The sequence below is a fragment of the Thalassophryne amazonica genome, chromosome 20 (genome assembly GCF_902500255.1).
Source record: "Thalassophryne amazonica chromosome 20, fThaAma1.1, whole genome shotgun sequence".
Taxonomy (NCBI): domain Eukaryota; kingdom Metazoa; phylum Chordata; class Actinopteri; order Batrachoidiformes; family Batrachoididae; genus Thalassophryne; species Thalassophryne amazonica.
In genome coordinates, this window is record NC_047122.1 from 43,649,838 (window position 1) to 43,655,839 (window position 6,002).

Sequence of the window (6,002 nt, forward strand, 5' to 3'; positions counted from 1 at the left end):
CAGTACTTTCAAAATATATATGCTATAGTTATGTTTATAAGTGTAATAAAGGTTTACAATCAGAAATAAGAAAGGAAAAAGTAAAGCGGAAAATAATTTTCCACACACATTTATTCAAAACACACAGCAAACTATAATAAACTAGTTACACATCACTCCTAAAAACAATCTTTGGTGTGTCACGTGAGGTGAATCTGCCCTACGATTGGATTCTGCGGTATTGTATCACTTCCTGTTCCGGTGCACAGCGGTGTTTTTCTGTATCTGTTAGCTGTTTAATCTGCGCGGTTAGATTGATCTAGTTATCTAGATTACGATTTGTTTCCCAGTGTAATCTTTACGTGCCTTAACTAAAGCACTCCTTCTGCTGAATCACCTCTAAATTATTTACACATTATTCACTTTGCGTGTTTTTAGGAATCCGCTAGCTTAGCGTAGCTACTAGCTCTTAGCCGATTTAGCATGGCGGCTTCTCCTGTCTCTCCCACACTTTTCTGCTCTGGGTGTGAAATGTTTAGTTATTCCTCAGCCTCCTTTAGCAGTAACGGTACTTGTAATAAGTGTAGCTTATTCATAGCTTTGGAGGCCAGGCTGGGCGAATTGGAGACTCGGCTCCGCACCGTGGAAAATTCTACAGCTAGCCAGGCCCCTGTAGTCGGTGCGGACCAAGGTAGCTTAGCCGCCGTTAGTTACCCCCTGGCAGATCCCGAGCAGCCGGGAAAGCAGGCCGACTGGGTGACTGTGAGGAGGAAGCGTAGTTCTAAACAGAAGCCCCGTGTACACCGCCAACCCGTCCACATTTCTAACCGTTTTTCCCCACTCGACGACACACCCGCCGAGGATCAAACTCTGGTTATTGGCGACTCTGTTTTGAGAAATGTGAAGTTAGCGACACCAGCAACCATAGTCAATTGTCTTCCGGGGGCCAGAGCAGGCGACATTGAAGGAAATTTGAAACTGCTGGCTAAGGCTAAGCGTAAATTTGGTAAGATTGTAATTCACGTCGGCAGTAATGACACCCGGTTACGCCAATCGGAGGTCACTAAAATTAACATTAAATCGGTGTGTAACTTTGCAAAAACAATGTCGGACTCTGTAGTTTTCTCTGGGCCCCTCCCCAATCGGACCGGGAGTGACATGTTTAGCCGCATGTTCTCCTTGAATTGCTGGCTGTCTGAGTGGTGTCCAAAAAATGAGGTGGGCTTCATAGATAATTGGTAAAGCTTCTGGGGAAAACCTGGTCTTGTTAGGAGAGACGGCATCCATCCCACTTTGGATGGAGCAGCTCTCATTTCAAGAAATCTGGCCAATTTTCTTAAATCCTCCAAACCGTGACTATCCAGGGTTGGGACCAGGAAGCAGAGTTGTAGTCTTACACACCTCTCTGCAGCTTCTCTCCCCCTGCCATCCCCTCATTACCCCATCCCCATAGAGACGGTGTCTGCTCCCAGACCACCAATAACCAGCAAAAATCTATTTAAGCATAAAAATTCAAAAAGAAAAAATAATATAGCACCTTCAACTGCACCACAGACTAAAACAGTTAAATGTGGTCTATTAAACATTAGGTCTCTCTCTTCTAAGTCCCTGTTGGTAAATGATATAATAATTGATCAACATATTGATTTATTCTGCCTTACAGAAACCTGGTTACAGCAGGATGAATATGTTAGTTTAAATGAGTCAACACCCCCGAGTCACACTAACTGTCAGAATGCTCGTAGCACGGGCCGGGGCGGAGGATTATCAGCAATCGTCCATTCCAGCTTATTAATTAATCAAAAACCCAGACAGAGCTTTAATTCATTTGAAAGCTTGACTCTTAGTCTTGTCCATCCAAATTGGAAGTCCCAAAAACCAGTTTTATTTGTTATTGTCTATCGTCCACCTGGTCGTTACTGTGAGTTTCTCTGTGAATTTTCAGACCTTTTGTCTGACTTAGTGCTTAGCTCAGATAAGATAATTATAGTGGGCGATTTTAACATCCACACAGATGCTGAGAATGACAGCCTCAACACTGCATTTAATATATTATTAGACTCTATTGGCTTTGCTCAAAAAGTAAATGAGTCCACCCACCACTTTAATCATATCTTAGATCTTGTTCTGAGTTATGGTATGGAAATAGAAGACTTAACAGTATTCCCTGAAAACTCCCTTCTGTCTGATCATTTCTTAATAACATTTACATTTACTCTGATGGACTACCCAGCAGTGGGGAATAAGTTTCATTACACTAGAAGTCTTTCAGAAAGCGCTGTAACTAGGTTTAAGGATATGATTCCTTCTTTATGTTCTCTAATGCCATATACCAACACAGTGCAGAGTAGCTACCTAAACTCTGTAAGTGAGATAGAGTATCTCGTCAATAGTTTTACATCCTCATTGAAGACAACTTTGGATGCTGTAGCTCCTCTGAAAAAGAGAGCTTTAAATCAGAAGTGCCTGACTCCGTGGTATAACTCACAAACTCGTAGCTTAAAGCAGATAACCCGTAAGTTGGAGAGGAAATGGCGTCTCACTAATTTAGAAGATCTTCACTTAGCCTGGAAAAAGAGTCTGTTGCTCTATAAAAAAGCCCTCTGTAAAGCTAGGACATCTTTCTACTCATCACTAATTGAAGAAAATAAGAACAACCCCAGGTTTCTTTTCAGCACTGTAGCCAGGCTGACAAAGAGTCAGAGCTCTATTGAGCTGAGTATTCCATTAACTTTAACTAGTAATGACTTCATGACTTTCTTTGCTAACAAAATTTTAACTATTAGAGAAAAAATTACTCATAACCATCCCAAAAACTTATCGTTGTCTTTGTCATAGTACAGAAACAGCATTAGTGAAGGTTACAAATGATCTTCTTATGGCCTTGGACAGTGGACTCATCTCTGTGCTTGTTCTGTTAGACCTCAGTGCTGCTTTTGATACTGTTGACCATAAAATTTTATTACAGAGATTAGAGCATGCCATAGGTATTAAAGGCACTGCGCTGCGGTGGTTTGAATCATATTTGTCTAATAGATTACAATTTGTTCATGTAAATGGGGAATCTTCTTCACAGACTAAAGTTAATTATGGAGTTCCACAAGGTTCTGTGCTAGGACCAATTTTATTCACTTTATACATGCTTCCCTTAGGCAGTATTATTAGACGGTATTGCTTAAATTTTCATTGTTACGCAGATGATACCCAGCTTTATCTATCCATGAAGCCAGAGGACACACACCAATTAGCTAAACTGCAGGATTGTCTTACAGACATAAAGACATGGATGACCTCTAATTTCCTGCTTTTAAACTCAGATAAAACTGAAGTTATTGTACTTGGCCCCACAAATCTTAGAAACATGGTGTCTAACCAGATCCTTACTCTGGATGACATTACCCTGACCTCTAGTAATACTGTGAGAAATCTTGGAGTCATTTTCGATCAGGATATGTCATTCAAAGCGCATATTAAACAAATATGTAGGACTGCTTTTTTGCATTCACGCAATATCTCTAAAATCAGAAAGGTCTTGTCTCAGAGTAATGCTGAAAAACTAATTCATGCATTTATTTCCTCTAGGCTGGACTATTGTAATTCATTATTATCAGGTTGTCCTAAAAGTTCCCTAAAAAGCCTTCAGTTAATTCAAAATGCTGCAGCTAGAGTACTAACGGGGACTAGAAGGAGAGAGCATATCTCACCCATATTGGCCTCTCTTCATTGGCTTCCTGTTAATTCTAGAATAGAATTTAAAATTCTTCTTCTTACTTATAAGGTTTTGAATAATCAGGTCCCATCTTATCTTAGGGACCTCATAGTACCATATCACCCCAATAGAGCGCTTCGCTCTCAGACTGCAGGCTTACTTGTAGTTCCTAGGGTTTGTAAGAGTAGAATGGGAGGCAGAGCCTTCAGCTTTCAGGCTCCTCTCCTGTGGAACCAGCTCCCAATTCAGATCAGGGAGACAGACACCCTCTCTACTTTTAAGATTAGGCTTAAAACTTTCCTTTTTGCTAAAGCTTATAGTTAGGGCTGGATCAGGTGACCCTGAACCATCCCTTAGTTATGCTGCTATAGACGTAGACTGCTGGGGGGTTCCCATGATGCACTGTTTCTTTCTCTTTTTGCTCTGTATGCACCACTCTGCATTTAATCATTAGTGATCGATCTCTGCTCCCCTCCACAGCATGTCTTTTTCCTGGTTCTCTCCCTCAGCCCCAACCAGTCCCAGCAGAAGACTGCCCCTCCCTGAGCCTGGTTCTGCTGGAGGTTTCTTCCTGTTAAAAGGGAGTTTTTCCTTCCCACTGTAGCCAAGTGCTTGCTCACAGGGGGTCGTTTTGACCGTTGGGGTTTTACATAATTATTGTATGGCCTTGCCTTACAATATAAAGCGCCTTGGGGCAACTGTTTGTTGTGATTTGGCGCTATATAAAAAATTGATTGATTGATTGATTGATTTTGGAAAACCATGTGACGGTGAACCAATTCCGACTGGACACTCACAATTGCTCACGTCATCACACAGCTTCTATGAGGAGTACAAAGATGGTGGATGGTGGCTCGAAGTCTGCAGCGTTAACTTTTCAGCAATGAAAGCAAGTTTCTATCTCATATCATTAAAAAGTTATTTATAATTTAGTAAAACTTGGTCTCTGCCGTCATATATGATGGCGTCGGCCCCAGAGGGTTAAACCCTTAGATCTTAGCAAATGTATTTATAAAGAGAAACTGCATGAACTACACAAGTTTTTTTTAATTTTCTAATAAGTTTATTCAATGAGAAGAAACAAATGCTAAATTATTGTTGTGTCATAACTTAATTTTTGTTCAGCCTTTGTGACCTGTCTTCATGAAGTTAGATGCAAAAATGTTGAAATTGGTCCTATCCCGCAATGATGAAGAATCCTTAAAAAAATTACTGGATCCAGATCGTGTTCCGGATCATTACCAAAATTTAATGACTTCTAGGTTAGGCCAAGATACACCCCTGGTAAAAATTTCACTGAAATCCGTTGAGGATTTTTTGAGTAATCCTGCTAACAACCAAACCAAACAAACTAACCAACAAATAAACAGACGTGACCGAAAACATAACCTCCTTGGCAGAGGTAATAATAATGTTAAATGACTCTGTTTCTGAGCTGCACTGTTGTGAAAGTGTCGTGACACGGACCCACAACAGGGGGCGTTAATGAACGGACAATGGATAAGCCAAAAGTAACAATTTAATGTTGTGAATCGCACAACGACGTACAGACAATAACAATATGGTGGACTGTCAATTATACACAAAGTGACGTGTGGGCAGGCTCGATGATAGAAGACGCCTGGCGAGAGAAGAGCCGGATCCCACACAGCTTCCACTGCCAACGGAGCTGAAGAACACCGGAGCCGCCAAGCCCTGCGCCCCAGGTGGCCGCTGTCTTCAGCAGTCAGACCCGGTACTACTGGCAGAGAACAGAGACAGTCCTGATGAGTGTGAGGTCACACACTCAGTAATCCCACAGTCTGTACACAATTAGGAGGGAGAACCTCCACCTCCAGTCACACACTCGTGCAGCTCCTGTCTAACCACTTATCTGGTTGGGGTGTGAAGCGAAGCAGTCGCTGATCACACCAAACGCCAATCCCACAGATAAGGCAACACCCACAGGAAAACGGCTGCAAAGAAGTTCAGATTATTAGTCAGTTTAAATTCAGCAGAGAAGTTACCTGGATGGTAGCTGATTTCTCGGCGAGGAGGTGGAGTCGCAGTCCGGCCTTTATGGAGATGGTGATGAGTTGGCTGAGTGACAGCTGGTGCTGATGAAGAGTGACGGCTGTCACTCCCAGTGGCTCCGGTGCCCTCTCATGCTTGAAGCCCGCACACCAAGCAGGGCGCCATCTGGTGGTGGTGGGCCAGCAGTACCTCCTCTTCAGCGGCCCACACAACATGCAGCACACCGTGCAGTAGAGAACAAAGCACACTTCCACAGATGCAGAAAATGGCAGCTTTGGCTACTTAACTGTAAAAACCTCAT